The following is a 17,718-nucleotide window of genomic DNA, read 5'->3' as shown; positions in this document are numbered from 1 at the left end:
TATCATTAGCTAGACCACATTCTTATCATCAGCAAAACTACTAAAGTCCCATTACCTCTCTTCTCTTTAAACTACAATGGCAGAAACAGAAAAGGAATGTTTATGACACCCAGAATTAGTGGAATAACCGTTCATGGTGGAGAAGTTGAATTAAAAAAGGATGTTTGTCCTCAATACCATCTCTTCAGTTCACATTCATCATGCAATGAGTGTTAAGGGACTGAACAGTAGAGAGATGACATCTGTTTTAGAAATGCCTGAGACAAATATTACATATAGAACAGCATATCTGAAGCTGAACCTATGTGAAGCTAAATGGTACAACCCCAATATATAGCAGGCAATGCTTTGCCAAAATTGAATCTGTCTGGTCAGGTACAGTAATTTAGAATGAGTCTATAAAGGGTCCCCCTTCCTTGAGAGGTACATGAAGGCAAACCAGACAATAGATATAGTAGTCATAGCTATCATCTTGTGAGCCATCAGCTTGTGAAACACCATTCCCCAGAAGTTCAGAGACCCTCAGCATTATTCAATTTTAGAAAACAATTAAAAACAGTATTGTTCCAATGTGCTTCAGCCCTGGCTGATTCTGGATGTCCATCATAGATATTTCTTTTCTATTTATTTAATAAATTTATATGGCTGCTCATCTCATATACATGACTCTGGGCGGCTGACATTTTTTTTTCTTACATTATTTGTACTTTGATTTTAATCTTGTCTTGTTGTTAGCACCAGACTCCTTTGAGATTGGGGTTGCAAATACTGTGAAATAAATAAATAAAAACCAGAAGTTATAGTGAGCTGCTGCCAGCAATGCTGCATGCCATTTATGATGCCATTATCTCCACACTGCACAGTACCCCACATAACTGAGTGCTGGCAATAGTTATAAGCCATGGACAGCCAAGAAAATAAACCAATGGATTATCAAACAAATCAACTCAGGGTTTTCACTTGAGGCACAAATAATCAGGCTCAAATTATCCTACTTCAGACACCTTATGAGAAGACACAGCTGTCTGGAAAAAGCTCTAATGCCGGGAAAGGTAGAAGGAAAGAAAAGAAGAGGATGACCAGCAGCAAGGTGGATGGACAGTTAAGTGGCTATGAGTGCACCATTGAAAAAACAGGTTAGGCAGAGATCATCATGGAGAAAATCTATCTATGTGGTCACTAGGAGTCCCAGACTTGATGGCACATAATCAATCAATCATTATAAGCAATGATCAGAAAGATATCATGTATATATTACTGTATACTTACTTCCACTTCCTCAGACAGTAACTCAACTAGACTGCACTAGTTGAAATCTCACCTGCCTTAGATAAACCGCTCTTTTCCACTATAGAAATACATGGATCAACTTTATGCTCCTTACGCACTCTGAAATACTATATAAATTATAATTGTATTTATATTAATTTTCCCTTGCACTATTTCATTTAAATATCCTGTTCAATAAATTAAAATCTCTTCCTAATTTTGCTAAATAGGACATCATACAGGAATGAACTAAAAGTCATAAAGCAATGGCTACCTTCAAGCTTGACAGATTTCTTCCTTGAGTTCAATGTTAGGAAATAATGAGGGGGGAGCTGATGAAAAATGTTGGCTTGGGCATGACAGAATTCTTACACTATGTTGCAATCAGAAGACTGCAATTGAAGGTCTTTTCAGCCAACTTGGGGAATTTGTATTTCATGTAAAAAAGGCTAATTGTCCCAAAGCAATCCTCGCAAATGGAAGCAATGACTGCTCTTCTTTTAAAACGTAAATGCTAGCAGTTATTCATATATGACTAGCACTAATTTAAACACAGAGGAGTGAGCAGAAGAAAAGAAGGTAGTTGTTACATTTTGAGATGAGTTTATAAGTTGCATTAAGTAAGTAGAAAATCAGTACTCTACAGCAGTGTTTCTCAACCTTGGCCACTTTAAGGCAGGTGGACTTCAACTCCCAGAATTCCCCAGACAGCCTAGCTGACTGGGGAATTCTGGGAGTTGAAGTCCACCTGCCTTAAAGTAACTAAGGTTGAGAAACACTGTTCTAGACTATAACCAAGAGCCTAAAAAACAAAGTTCCATCACTGGGAGGGAAAAAAACAATTTTCTTAAAGTTCTAGATGTTATCTTCACAGAAGAGTATTCTTCATCTCTGGCTGGATATGTATTAGGAGTCAGGATAGACATTGCTACATGATCTTATGCAATGCCAAAGCCTCTAAAAAATAAATATTGCATTAAAAAAAGGCAAAAGTCTTATGTAGGAACATGGGCTTGTAAGATTTGGTTTATCTTATAAAACTCTAGGCATTTTCAAATTAAATAAAATAAATCAAATTTAAATATAATATAAAACAATATATCATTTTGGAGTCAGTGGGCACCATCTAGTGGTGTCACAGGCTTCATAGCACCTATGGGCACCACACAGCTGACTTCCAGTCTTCACAGAACCATGCAGAGTTAGGATACACTTTCCAAAATGGACAATGAAATGAGGAAGCTACTGAAAAGCTTTTGAGGGTTTTTTTTCCCACTTTAGAAAGCAAGAAGGAGAATAAGAAGATATTTTCTTAAAAGAAAAAGGATTTCCTGCCCTATGTTTGGAAATATCTACATACCGTGATTTTTGAAAGGGGGAGCATAGAAGAGTGCTATCTGAAGTAGTGTATCTGAAGTAGACTGATAGGTAACATCTGGCAATGATGTACTATACAACATTTTGATATATCAGTTAAATGGTTATATTTCTGGTTTTATTTAAGTGGGAAGTCCTGGACTAATTCCCTAATTCCCTTAGGTCATCTACTAAAGAATTGCATGATATGACATGCTATTAAAATAAGTTGAATATCAAACTTATCTTTTGAGGAAATCAAATTGAAAGCAGATTTCTTAAAAGCACATATTATTAAGAAACCTGGGGAAAACCACATTCAGCACTTGTTATTTTTCAGAAAGCCAAAAAAATAAGAAACCACTGGAGAAGGAGTATGCTTTGGCTCCTGGAGCAACGTAGTTGGCAACTTTCTTTGTAGGAATAATTTTGTTTTATAGAAAGGGATTGTGTGTCACAAACAATATGAAGACATCCCAAGGATAGATCAGAAGCTGGCAATTTGAAAGTGGGCCTTTTCTGTCATAGTGCCTGTCCTTTGGAACACCATTCCCCCTGAGATTAGTTTGGTCCTGACCTTGACTGCTTTTTGGAAACCCTTGAAGATATGGATGTATTGCTGGACATGGTCATCAGATCATTAGCTGGAGCCTGTGAAGTTGTTTGATTTGTGGTAGATTGGCTTTTACCTAGGCTGTAATTATATGCATTGTGGTTTTATGTTATTTGCATTATGATTTTTAAATGTTGTTGGCCACCCAGAATTGCCATGGTGAGATGGGCAGCCATGTAAGTTGAAAATAATAATGATAATAATATTATTATTATTATTATTATTCAAACAGGCAAGCACCTGCCACACAACACCCCAGATTTAACAACTGTTGATAAGACAAGCAAAAAGGTCTGAATAGTAGACACTGCAATACCTGGAGACAGCAGATAGAAGAGAAACAACTGGAGAAAATCACAAAATATAAAGACCTGCAAATAGAAGTAGAACGACTATGGCAAAAGAAAGCAAAGATAGTACCAATAGTAATAGGTGCCTTGGGTGCAATCCCAAAACATCTGGAGCATCACTTGAATACTATTGGCATTGACAAAATCATCACCAGTCAATTGCAAAAGGCAGCTTTACTTGGAACAGCTTACATCCTGCAATGATACCTTTAACACCATCAAACAACAACATATGCCTATCCCAGGTCCTTGAGAAGGACTTGATAAGTGGATAAAAATGCCAAATCCAGTCTAAACAACTGGCTGACACCACCACCACCACCACCACCACCACCACCACCACCATCATAATTCTCAACTCTTCCACCACATGGATTCCCCAGTAGTATCCAAAGTTGGAGGTGGGGGGTTGGAATCACCCCAATAAACTTATATTTTAACAACCCAAACAAGAAGTTTTGTCTGTTTACTTGTTTCTAAGCAAGCTGACCTCAAGCCATATTAAAATATAATTTTAAAAACCCAAGAATCTTGACTAGTCAATTGATTGTCTTGTGGTGGTTAATGGAACTGAGGAGGTAGGTTAGGAAAAATATTTCAGTCTTAGACACTGAGTTTGAGATGGCAGTTAAAATCCCAATAATTTTCCAGTGAAAATCAGGGCAGCGTGTTCTGGGTAATTACCAAATTAATAAATTTTCAGCTTTTATTTTATACAGTGAATAATAAATGGCATGGACTGATGACATCTGTTCATACTGAGTTACAGAAAGGATTCTGCCTTCTCTTTGTCCTGTCTTCAGGTTTAAATGTTTTAACCTTCTGATGGGTGGCTTCTTGTTTGCATTATTACAATATAAATTTATTGGTGAGATTCCCTCCCCTATACCCTGACTTTGGATACTACTGTGGAAACCATGTGATGGAAGGGCAGTTGAGACTTCTAGTGTGTTGTAATTTGCACGTCCTCCTATATCCTTGTTTTTCCTATTTTAAGGAAAGCTGCCAGAGTCACCTAGAGTTGAACAGTCTCTAAATCTAAATAAATAATTAAATCAATCTCCCTTCCTGAATGTAAGTACATACACAGAGTATACTTTAAATTTGTTGTCTAGAACTGATTGTACTTTAACTGCCTCTTCTTTGGTAGCTTTGTCATCTATACCTAGTGCTTTTCTACTTGACAGCAGATTTATTACCCATTGTACTTAGTTTTCTAGTGGAGTCTGCTTCTGAACATATTTTCTCTCCGTAAAAGTTTTTGTACAAGGCTCCAGTACAGTCTTTTCATTTTTAAAAAAATCTAATTTGTCTCTGTCAGATTACTTTTGAATATTCCTATCATAGCTGCAAACGTTTCTGTGATTTCCCTGATATTCTTAAAACGTTTCTCATTTTTCTTTTCTTGTTATATTCCTCTGTCTGTAACATTCTTGAATGAGGAGTCATTCCCTGAGCTTTTTATTTCATGTTGGAAGTTTATATTCACTTGTTTTATGTTCTTGTTGCTCTTTCATCTTACACATTTCCCTGGCTATCATGATAGCTGAAAGTTCTGAAAGTCACTTTGATCTTCTCCAGTATGAAATTTTGGGAATATCAGTGTCCATGTCTCTTATTCTTTCCCATAGCTCTTTAGGTTCTCTTTTGCATAAGGTAAGTATACTATGTTGTTCCTTACAAAGAATTTATATTCTGACTGGATGACCATCACAACAAATCTTGCTTAAGCACCTGTTCTATTTAATTTTCTAAGCTTACCAATAAGTCATGATCTATTTCACAATCTGCAATGCCTTCTCTTTACAAAAACTCTATTAACTTCTGCATTACTGGATTTACCCAATACAAATTTTACTGTGATTCCAGATTCTTCCATTTCTCCAACTTTGCATTTCAATTGTGCACTAGTAGTATTAGGTCCTTTCTAGGTTACATTTACTATTCTTGCAATTTGCTGTAGAATTCCTCAATATCCTCATCCATTGTTTATCCATTAAGTGCATATACTTACATTGATATTATATTAAATGATATTCTTTCTCAGTATCACTGCCACTTGATTCTTTGATATGCTCTTATGCCCTTCCTAACACATCCAATTTGGTATCCTTTACTTCCTCTTTGACAATTTCAAATTATCCTTGGTTCATGCTTCTGACATTCCATATTCCAATTGTATGTGCTCTTATGAGTAAAAAAACTTCTCTTTCAATACTGACATCATCAAACATCCTTGCAATTTGGGTTTGGTCATGTTAAATATTCTTCCTAATGATTATAGCAGTGCTTTCCAACCTGAGGTTCTCATCATCTGCACCCAAACTCTTTGAAATGTTTTAACCATGTCCATACTGTGTTCTTTGCGATAGTAATAATAATAGCAACAGCAACAGTAACGACAATGATGCATTGGAATATCTGCAAGAAATACCATTTGCTTGCAAGCAAGAACTGGTGGGACCACAAAACAGACAAAACAGAAAATGAAGAAGCTAAAGTGCTCTGGGAATTTAGAATTCAAACAGACAAACACCTGCCACATAACACCCCAGATTTAACAACTGTTGGTGAGAAAAACAAAAAAGTCTGGAGACCGGACATTACAATGCCTGGAGACAGCAGAATAGAAGAAAAAGAACTGGAGAAAATCACAAAATGCAAAGACTTGCAAATAGAAATAGAACAACTATGGCAAAAGAAAGCAAAGATAGCACCAATAGTAATAGGCGCCTTGGGTGCAATCCCAAAACATCTGGAGCACCACTTGAACACCATTGGCACTGACAAAATCACCATCAGTCAATTGCAAAAGGCAGCTTTACTTGGAAGAGCTTACATCCTGTGATGATACCTTTAACACCATCAAATAACATCTGCCTATCCCAGGTCCTTGGGAAGGACTCGATAGGTGGATAAAAATGCCAAATCCATTTTAAACATCTGGCTGACTGTGTGAATAATAATAATAATAATAATAATAATAATAATAATAATAATTTAGTAAATGTGTAGTGAGGGATCTCACTTTCTCCCACCAAAAGCCTGGAAGTAGTTTGCCATAGCCTTCTCATGGTTTTGATTTTAGGTTCCTTCTATTAAGGAGGTTTAATTTCTCCCCGTCCATAGAACCTGACTTACCCTTAAGGATTACTCATAGCTTCACTTCTCCCTTTTGACCTTACCAGCAAGGGAAACCTTACCAGGAGTTTTGATGGCATCCCTCTCAGGATCACTGAAACTACTGTGCCCACCTACAACATCAAGGTACTCTTTTTGGAGGGCAATCTTAAGGAAGATACAAAACTATCCATCTTCTGTATCTATAAAAAAAACAACTTTACAGGTAGTCCTCATTTAGTGACTGTCTCATACAGCGACTGCAGTTACAGCAGTGATTAAAAGGTAACTTTGCGACCAATCCTTGCATTTACAACCTTCACAGGTCTGTAAAACAAAGGAAAGCTGAAGTAAAACCATAAGCACAGTTGCAGTTTCACTTAGAAACCATTTCATTTAACCGAGATGCCAGTCCCAACTGTGATCACTAAATGATGACTATCTGTATGCCTAGCTATAATCTATTAGAAATTATTGTTGATATAGCTAAACAACGGATGCCAAAAGTTAAAAAATAACACTTTATTAATATTAATGTTTTAAATTTATGTATGTATGTATTAAATTAATTAAGTAATATTAAGGTCTTAAACAGGGTTGTTGTGAGGAAAATAGGAGGAAGGAGGAGTATTAGGTATGTCTGCCACCTTGAGTTATTTACAAAAATAATAAAGGCATGATAAAAAAAAAACCTTTAAAAATATTTAGCATTTTATTAATACAATAACATTGTATTGATATTTCATTAAATTCATAACTCTTCACTGCTGAGTAAATTTTTAGTGAATATTATTTCACATAGTTTTAAATAATATTGATCCAAAGATAGATAGATATAGATATATATACCTAATGTAAATAGATATATTTACCTAACTTAGTTTGCTGAGTCAATGTCCCTCTAATCAAGATCAAACTCTTGCTCCCTAAAAGCCACTCTGAAGAATAAATACCAGATAACACTCATTCTTTGTCATGGAAGATGGAGCCCACCCAGTAGTCAGAAGGCAGGGGTAAGATTTCAGCATCCTGTGGAAGGAACTCCTCCCAACTCAATTGCCTTAGTTCTTATGGTAAAGAAGAGCTTTTCTGTCCTGTCAGCTTCATCAGGGTTGAGAGGAAGTAATCTGCATCTATTTGCTTAACAAAGAACTAAGAACTAGGGAAAAGCAATTTATCAATTACACAAGAAGCAGGATTTGTTACCCTCATGGATGACTTGTGGCTGGACTAGAATGGAGGGCATACAATCTTCTTCATCCTGGTGCATCTCATGGTGTCTTTTGATACTGTCAATGACAATATTCTTCTAGCCTACCAATGAGAACTGGAAGACTGAGGCACTGTGTTTCTGCTCTTTCCTGAGTGGGCAGGTCCAGTTGGCGGTGGCAGGAAGGGAAAAATGCATCCATGAACATTCCACTTTTTAACATTTATATGAATAGAGGCCTTGACATAGTCTGGAGGCTGCCAGGGTCCGGATGGGAATAAAAGGACTCAGACTCAACCCAAGCAAGATGGAGTGGCTATTAATTAAAAAACCTTGTAATTCTGGGATTATATCTTTGGTTCTCAGTGTGATTGGAGTCCTCTGTGAGAGAAAAGGCTCATACTTCCAGGGGTCTTCCTAGAAATGTAGGTAGAAACGATGGCCAGGAAGGCCTTTGCCCAGCTTTGGCTAGTAAACTAATTGTGACATTGCCTAGGACAGAGGGCACCAAAGGTTGTGACCATCATTTTTGTATGGATTACTGTAATTCATGGGGCTGCCCTTGAAGATTACCCAGAAACTGCAACTGCTGCAAACTGTAGTGGCCCATATGCTTTTAGAACAGTTTTTAACACTTCTGCTGTGGGACCTGCACTGGTTACTGTACGTTTCCAAGTGCAATTCAAGATTCTTGTTATGGCTCAGGGGCTGGGGATCTAGGAGACTGCCGATGTCAGACAGATTCTATTCATCATGGCAAAAGCAAGTTAGGCAGTCATACCAAGATTTTTCTAAAACAAACACTTACCAATGCCTTAAAAGGAGTTGCTTCCCATGGAAATTCAACTAATATATCACAAAAAATACAAAATTTATGGATATTGAATTATGCTTTTAAAATCTGTGGTTTGATAATATAACATCAATCTAAATTATTCTTAATCTGATTCTTTGGACCAATATATTTGCAACAGTGCACAAAACTTTCCATTCCTTGGGAGTTTCCTCATATAATGAACCCATAGGACTTTAATAATGAGGGTCCCCTCTCTCTGACTCACTTTCATCTTAAAGCTAATATCTCTGTCCAACCGCATCATACATTCAGGTACACCTGTAGTGAGATGCATTTTCCTAATCCTGGAGAGGCTCAGTATAATAAGAATTTGAAGAATCCCTATTTCATTTAAATTGGAAATATTTATTTGCACATTTCATGACATCTTAATGGCACAGTCTTAAGATGACCAGATGTTTTTGCTCAGACAGCCTTGGCTTTGGGAAAGATGAACCAGGCTACAGACAGACCCCAAACCCAAGAAAACATCCCATTTTTCAAGAACCCATCCAGCAAAGGGTTTGTACGAGCTATAGTGCAGGAAACCACTTCCATATTCACTACTTATTTTGGGCAGATTGGGCAATGGCAGCATAGAAAGGAATAACAACAGAAGTTGCATCTGGTAACCACTGATTCTAATTCCTGTTTTGTTTTTCATCTATTCCACTCTCCATTTCCTGCTGGCTACAGGGCCTATTACTTTTTGGTCAGCTACTAGCTTAATTTGATGTGGAAACATTTTGCACACAAAATAACAGCACAGCAGAGAACAGGAAGTGTTTGCAATGACTGTAATGATGTTGAAAAGCCCTTCCAAATATTAACATCCAATCTTTCTAAAAAGAAAAAGAAAAAAACCAGTGCAGTGATAAACATAGATGTTCTTTTTTTCTGGGGGAGGCCATGCACATCTGATATGAACAGGAGGACCAAGAAAGAAGCAGTGCAGGTTTTATTATTAAATAAAATGCACATTAATCTTATTATTCAATTAAATGCACATTAATATATCCATATTCATTATATTTTATAAATTGTAGATGAGCCTATAGGTAATAATGATCAAGAGAGAACAGGGAGAACTTTTCCTACACAAGCCTCATCGGAATGAGTGGGATTTATACAAATATTATCTTTCTGAGATTTCATTTCATGCAGACATAAGCAGGAGAAGCTCCCAGTGGAATTTATATAGATATATTTACTGGAATGCAATAATATGCACTTGCACTTAGTATATACTACTGACAGCTGTGGTAAATAGGATGTTTTATGAATGAATGAATAAAAGCTGCAGAGACCCTTCTGGGATGCCATTCTGGGCAAAACTGGTTTTAAAATTCAAATTCTCCAATACATTGAAATGGGTATATTAGTAACTACACATTTTGAAAAACAATAAAAATTTTAGTTTATACTTCATGACCAAAAATCTCCACAGCACTAATCAAAGCAATTTGCTGAGGGGCCTCCTAAATACAAATGTTGATTCAATGAATAATTACAGACAGCCTTCACTTTTTTTAAGTAAGGCAGGCACAGACAATACAAAAGTACACTTTTCTGTTACTCACTGTTGACCATATTCAAACACCTCCTTCCTCTCCCAAACACTCAAATTATGGATTGAAGCTGAAAGTAGCAGTGTAGCAAATATGTCTGAGAAAGCAACTCCTAGAAGAAATGTTAATTTAATTAATTAACTGAAAGGCAGCAGCTGAAGACACAAGTGCTCACCATGTTGTAATACTTAAGCACAGTATTCAGTCAATGGCCCACACTTCTGCTTTAATTAGAAAACTCTATGATGAAAAAGTTCTACTGTGGTCATACAGTAACAAAAACTCTTGTTACCAATGTATTTGATGGTCTGAAAATGGGCAACACTGGTTATATATCTGTATCCACTAATGCTTCCAACAGAAAACATGAGCAGTTCATACACATAATAATTTATGTATTGTGGGGGAATATTTAAAGTAAATATTTTGAGACCTACTTTTGTTTTAGATGATGCATCTACCATACCATGTGGAGAAATAGGTAAGGTCCTTGGCAAGCATGATTTACCAAAAAAGATATTGGATTTAGTCCTGACAACCAAAATATTAACTTCGATGGTAAACTAAGAGCAGGGGGAAAAAAGAACAGTACTTCCTGTAGACTGAAAGAAGCAATCCCTAAAAGCTATTTAATTGGAGTGGGCTTCATACTCCATGCTGTCCATAATGTAATGCAAACTGCTGCTGACAGGCTACTTCTTGAGTCTCCCGTAATCAAGATTTATAAGTACTGTGAAGGAATGTAGATCTGACCTTGGGAACGGAGAAGGACTGAGTGAGCCGGAGAAGGACTGAGTGAGCCGTTAAGAGGAGACTTTGAGAAAAGTTTACTCTGTCCTGAGAAAGAACATGTTTGAAACGGGAAATAATTCCACCTTGAATTTGTTTACAGAAGATGGGCAAGAGAGAGAAATTTGGACAGGTTTTCAAGATTCAGTTATTCTACCCTACTACAATATAGAGCATTCCTGGAATTCCTACCATTCCTGTTTCTTGACCTTGCCTACTGTACTTCAAAGGGCTGGCATCATCAGAACCCACAACTAAAAGAATTTTGTGATTTTGACATTCTGGAATATCAGCAGCTTCTTAACACAAGCAAAACTCTTTAGCTTCTCTGATACCTATAATGGACCAGGTTTTAATCTTACTTGTCCTCATGCTTCTTCTCTAAATAATGGGGATGCAGGTCAAGCATCTTAAACAGCAAGGAACACCACTGGTAACTCATCTTCAGAAATATCTGTAATATTCCTGTGACAGCTAGGCCATTTCCTATGACATTTCCTAGTGCAAATGTGCATGGGATGCAATGACCTGCATACATTCTCATAGATCCAGCTAGGTAAGTTTTTTTTTTTTTTTGAGAAGAGACAAAGCACTCTATATAGTCTGTAACTTCAAAATCAATGAAACAGAGTAATTTCTACTCTGTAATTTTTGAACTATATACAAAAATAGTGTGGATATACAAAAGCAGAATGAAACAGGAAAAAAGAAGAGAATGAGTAGAAACATTTACCCATTTTAAAAATACAGACTTTACTTTCAAATACACTGGATTTCTACTATAATTTGCCATGTGTCTCTCTGGAATCAATGCACCTATAGAATGGGTTTTGTCAATTATGAAAAATCCCTGGATAGATTAAAGAAGCCAAATAGAATTGGCAACTCTAAAATCAGTACTTATCTTGAGGGTCAACTGTAGTCAAAGTTGTGCTGAATTTTACAATAAGCCCTTAAAAGCAAAAGTATTCAGAAATCATTCTACCAAAAAAAAAAAAACTTGCCAGGGGAATTTATAATGAAAAGAAAATCTGACCATGTCAAGGTTTTTTGTTTCCATTTTAATTTGGATTTGAAAAATAGGATTAACATTGATAGGTACATTTATACAAAGGAATGAATCCCGATTTTTACTCCTGGATGTCTGGTCAGTTTACAATATCTGCACTACCCAGAATGGTCAAAGTGTCCTCTATTCCTAGTTATCAGAATAAATGCTATGCACATATCCCATCTTTTCCATTCACCATCACTATCTTTAAAAGGTAGTCATTTAGCAGATTTGCAGAGTTGTCTTCTTATTCAAATTTTTGACACTGCCTGGCTAAAGAATAGCTAAGAATATACCACTCTACTACTCAACAAAAGGACTAGATTGTAACTTTTTGAATTTCTGCATCCAGTGAGCAAAACAGATTAGTTTCTGCAGAATATCCTTTCTTGTTCTTTCATTTTCCACTTTGGGCAGTTTGTCTCTTTCCTGTGATTACCTATTCTATCTGTACCTTTCATACAGCCCTAGAAGCAGTCTCGAAGATTAAAGAAAAGATTCAGGTCAGTTGCTTGGCACAGATATTTGCAATCTGCTAACATATGCCAGAAATTCTCAAGAGGTGCTCACTGTGCAAGAGAACTTGGAACCAGGGGAAAGGATTACATAGAAGAGGGGAGAATATGCTTTGCACAAGCCAAGACAGCTAAAAAATGCTGCTAATATAAAGGAAAGTAGGACAGTAACTCCTCTGAGGATTTCAATTACCAACAAGTCAGCTGTATGAGGGAGTAAGTAGGTGGCAGAAACAGCCCTACCCTTATTATCTGTTCTGGAAAGCAAAAAGGGAGAGGAAGAAAGCTTCAAGGGAAGAAGGGCTCTAATCCAAATAAACATCATTTGTAGAATATGTGTACTTACTGTTTCTTCTAAGATCTGAATATGAAAACCAAATCAAGATTGTAAACATCTGACAACAGCCACTTCATGATATGTGAACCTGCATTGAGAACTTCTGGTCAAGAAGCAGTACATATTATGTACTGTAATATATAATATGTAATAGTACAGAAATATTATAAATTTAAGAGAATATTATAAATGTAAACGGAAATAAAGAGACAAAGCATATGGACCTTGCAACTCTAGGTGCTTTTTTTTTCCTGACATACTGGCTGAACAGGTGCTAAAAGGAGCATGTTCTGAGAATGCAATAATTTTTTCAAAAACTCCTGTTCTATCACAGTGATGAAACATTAGTACTAGCAGACTTTAATAGCTAGAATAGTATGATGGACTTGAAAAACAGTATATTGCCTAACAATTTAGGGGAATAAGACTTATTCAAAAGGGAAGGACTCCAGGAGGAAGAATTGAGTAAGTTAAACCTCCAACCCAGCACATGTAGCATTATACAACCATTAAACAATCGCATACTTCTATTTTCAAGCAACCTTCAAATGATTTGAGATTCAAATGCTGTTAGCAACACTAGCACTAAATCTTGACAATAACTGTAGTAACTGGCAATAACTGTAATAACCAGAATTTCAGAAACTGTAATTCATGGATATATTTCTTTTTTTCACATATATTGCTGAAGTGGTAAACTTATAAAACTGTACCGTGAAATACATCTGCTGATGCATAATCCATTATAAAATTGGTTTGACCCCCACTCCCAACAGATCTCTCAGTACTGAGAAAAATGACAAAAATGCATCTTTTTCGCCTAGCTTCTGTTAACTGATTTTAATTGCATTAAAGTACTGGTTGAACAAGTACTAAAATCACCTGTCATGTTTTATTTCCATTTTGTTTTAATTATTGTAAGACACTACTTATATGAGCACGAGATGACATATTAATAAATAAATAAATCCATAGGAGTAAAAATATTGGCATACTACAACTGCAGTAGAGTGGGATCACTACCAAAGTGAACTTCAAAAAAATTCTACCACCCTACCCCCCTCTTACAAGCATTTACATCTATTAAGTATCATTCCTTCTAGTTAATCAGTAGTAGATAACCACTCCCATATCTCCAGACATGCTGTAAGAAGCCAAAAAAAACAAGGCAACAGTACACGTACAGTCTTTCTCTTATATGCACACATTCTCAGGTTACTGAAGATACAACAAGAGGTTCCATCTGGCTTTGTGAAATAGGTTTAGTAATTGTGACCTATCTAAATTAGGCCACCTAAAAAGGCTGTGGCAAGTCATTGAACAATGCAAAAGTTCCTTCCACTGTACATGACTTCCACTACTTTGAATAAGGAAGGCGAATAGATCAGAAACAATATTGTTGTATGAATATTAGAGGAAGGGATTCTTGCACCCAGAAACAATTTTGCAAATTGAAATATACTGTGGATCTTTCTTCTTCCATAAACAATTCAGTGTAGCAACAGAAACAGGTAAGAAGTATTTCTACCTGTAAACCAGTGAGAGAGAAAGAGGTTTAAAGAGGACTTGACCTAGATTACTGTGACTCATCTAGTTAGGCAATGTTGTTCAAAGCTTTAATTAGAATCAAGGTCATGAAGGAAGGAGATGATGCAAGGTAGTTACAGATTGTGTATGTGTACGTACAGTTCAAGAGATTGCTCCTTCATCTGACTAGTTATCTTACAGGCAAGAGTGAAAAAAAAGACAGCAGTTCTCAAATATTTAGCAAGTACCAATTCTGGAAAAATTAGGGGCAGGCAATTCTGAGGGCTTCCAAAGGCCACAAGCAGTGTGCTTTTTTAGGAAGTGCATTTTGATACTTATTTCTGCAATGTCCATCACTGAAAAATTAATGCAACCCATTTTCAGCAGCTCCACGGGCCACAAAAGAGGCCAGAGAACATGCGGGGGATGAAGGTTGCACATCCCTGTGATAATTCATTCCAAAGAGGCAACAAGCAAACATTTATTTATTATATGTACAGACTCTTAGCATCTTTTGCAGCAGATACTCACAATATCCACATTGCTAGAAAAATAAAATCAAATTTAGAAACCATAGTAGAAACATATATATGGCAACCTAAAATTAACTTAATTCAGAAATCGGAAAGGCCTCTAAAACCTATTGTGAACACCTACAATGAGAGTGCATGATGCATTTCAAGTGGAAAAAAGTTCCACAAGCATAAGACAAAAACAAAAAATCTTTAGTCCTCATGCCTGGCAGCCTGATTTCTCTCATAATCAGGCACACAAACAGAGTCTCGACGGCAGAACTCCAAGTTCCATCAAGGCAGATTGAACTTAATGACAATCCATAATAGCACAAACATTCAAGTTTTGATAATGTTGTACTAGCCCCAGTCATGCATGGAAAATTCAGCTATGTAGCTTCTGGCACCTGCTTTATCTTGAATTGTCTGAAAGAAGGGGAAAGTTGGGGAGAAAGTTGAGAACATTTTATTTAGATTTGAAAATGCTAAAATATTTCTGCTATTTCTATTTCTGCTTGCACTGTTTGTCTCTTCTACCATCACTTAAGAAGAGAGCCTCTTTTTAAAATTAATTTATTTCACTATTTCACAGTTTCAGGACAACATAGAAAAAAAAGACTCAGTATCATGCAACACAAAAGGCTGAAAATATTAATCCTCTGCAAACTAAAGAATTCCTTTCACAAGGGACCAAGATCCAGCAGAGGCTTCCAGCAGGAGAAAGAGGCAAGATTTTTACTTTATTCCTTCAACCTCCACTACTATTCCTATTATGCTCAGGAGTAACAAAGCAGTTTTATAAGGGCATGCAGGGGAAAGAGGAGCCGGTGAATAGAGTTCCACTTGCTTGGTCTTTGGATCCAAACAGTTAAACCTGCTTAGATCTAGAGAATATCTGTAGCTCAGGGTTGAACTGTGGAGTCCTTGGTGCTCTCTGAGCTTGGTTGTTCAATTGCAGAAGTTTCATTACCCAATGAGGTAACATCATCAGTGCTAGTGAATGTGGGGTTTGTGAGTGAAATCCCACATTCACTAGAACTGATGATGTTACCTAGTCAGGTCATGAAATGTCTACAAACAACCAAGTTCAGAGAACACCAAGGAATCCACTACTTAGATCTGTTAAAATATGGGAAACCTTACTCTTCTCAGTTCTAATTTAGCTGCATCTAAATTAATTACCCCAGAAACAGGAGCAGCCTCTATTTCAAAAGCAAACATTCTAGGACAGGGAATGATATATGTTATATGCTGGAGAGCAACTGATCAGAGAAGATTGTTCTAGAATATATAATATGGCTATGTACACCTGAAAACATGCTTTGGAAGAAGTGCTAATCTATAGCAGTACCTCACTGCCATTCATTAAAACAGCCCAAGCTTTTTAAGGTTTCTGTATATGCCTGAAAATAAAATGCCACTGCTTTAGCAGTTGCATTAACCTTAATGAATGGATTCCATAAAGCAGTGTCATTTTTTCAAGCTTGCATGGAAGACAAAATCAAGGGGTCATTATCAGGAGACCTTTCAGGCACAGTTCACTTCTCCTGCCAGACAGGAAGTCAGAGACCAGAACCTCTTACAACAATACAAGTGCTTGAATAGACTCACATCAGAAGAGGCAATCCTTCAGGTCTACTGGCCCAGATAATTTTGAACTTTAAAAGCATAAGTATTTTGAACTGTGATAAGAAACAAAAAGAGAGCCAGTCAGGCAAAAGGGCGAAACTAGTATTCTATAAGAAATTATAGCAAAGGATTTTTGCTCCTGTATTTTGGAATACCTGAAATTTCCAAAACTGCCTGGCTCTTGAAGACAGAACCATATAAAGTAAGTTATGGGAACCCATTCTGGATCTCCACAAATAATTAGAGATATATAAGACATGATGAAATTGAAATGTTCCAGACCTAAAACATCATATTTCAAGGTTGGATCACATGTAGTAAGAGTGGAATGGTACATTCCAACTTCAAATGGAATATTTGGGATTGTATTTTACTTTTTCTCTATTATGGAATGTACATTACATTTTTCTTTCAGTGGTTGAAATATTTCAACCTCAAAATGTGTTGCACATTTTACCCTTCTCTACAGAAGTCAGAAACATTCACGTCAAAATAAATGAATTCAGCTGGCTTTTTTTTTTTACTAGTTTCTCTCATATGGCCTCATTTCAGCTTAAGATGGAAACAGTAAGCTTCAATTATTGCAAGAATAAATATAGGTTTTAGAGTGTCTTGGTATATACTACTTTGCTATTGTAATGTTTCTCTGATTTGAGGTTGAAGACACATCACTTGGTAAATAGCACAGAGTTATAGTTTTGCAATGGCTCTCGGACTGGAACCAGTTCAAGAATTCAGCACCATTGCAAATCCATACTAGTCAGAAAATAATTCTCTCTCTTGAGTCTATTACAATCAGAGCCTAAATATATTTTAAAACATGGATCCAGCTAACAGACTTGACCAAGTATCAGCTCTTTAAACCCAAATTTATAAGTCAGCCTTGGCCAAAGTGCTACAAAGATTCAAAAGAACTGCATAGTGTTCAGCCATCTTCATTTGTAATGCCTTATTACCATTCTTTAAAAAAAAAGCCTTTAATTTTCCGGAAAAAAAAATCTGAACATTAAAAGCAGAATTACATATACATAGGGAAC

General features: G+C 36.4%; 1 protein-coding gene across 1 annotated transcript in view; it reads right to left on the bottom strand.

The window, feature by feature from the left end:
* Window positions 1-17,718, bottom strand: part of ASXL2 (ASXL transcriptional regulator 2) — an 81,732-nt gene that overhangs the window by 41,945 nt on the left and 22,069 nt on the right. The gene's annotated exons all lie outside the window — the stretch shown is intronic.

The sequence above is a fragment of the Python bivittatus genome, unplaced genomic scaffold, assembly GCF_059951505.1.
Source record: "Python bivittatus isolate LINGU-HERP-01145 unplaced genomic scaffold, Pbiv_v1 ctg000690_np1212, whole genome shotgun sequence".
NCBI lineage: Eukaryota > Metazoa > Chordata > Lepidosauria > Squamata > Pythonidae > Python > Python bivittatus.
The sequence above is the reverse complement of the archived record's forward strand: the minus strand, read 5'-3'. Positions and strand labels throughout refer to the sequence as shown.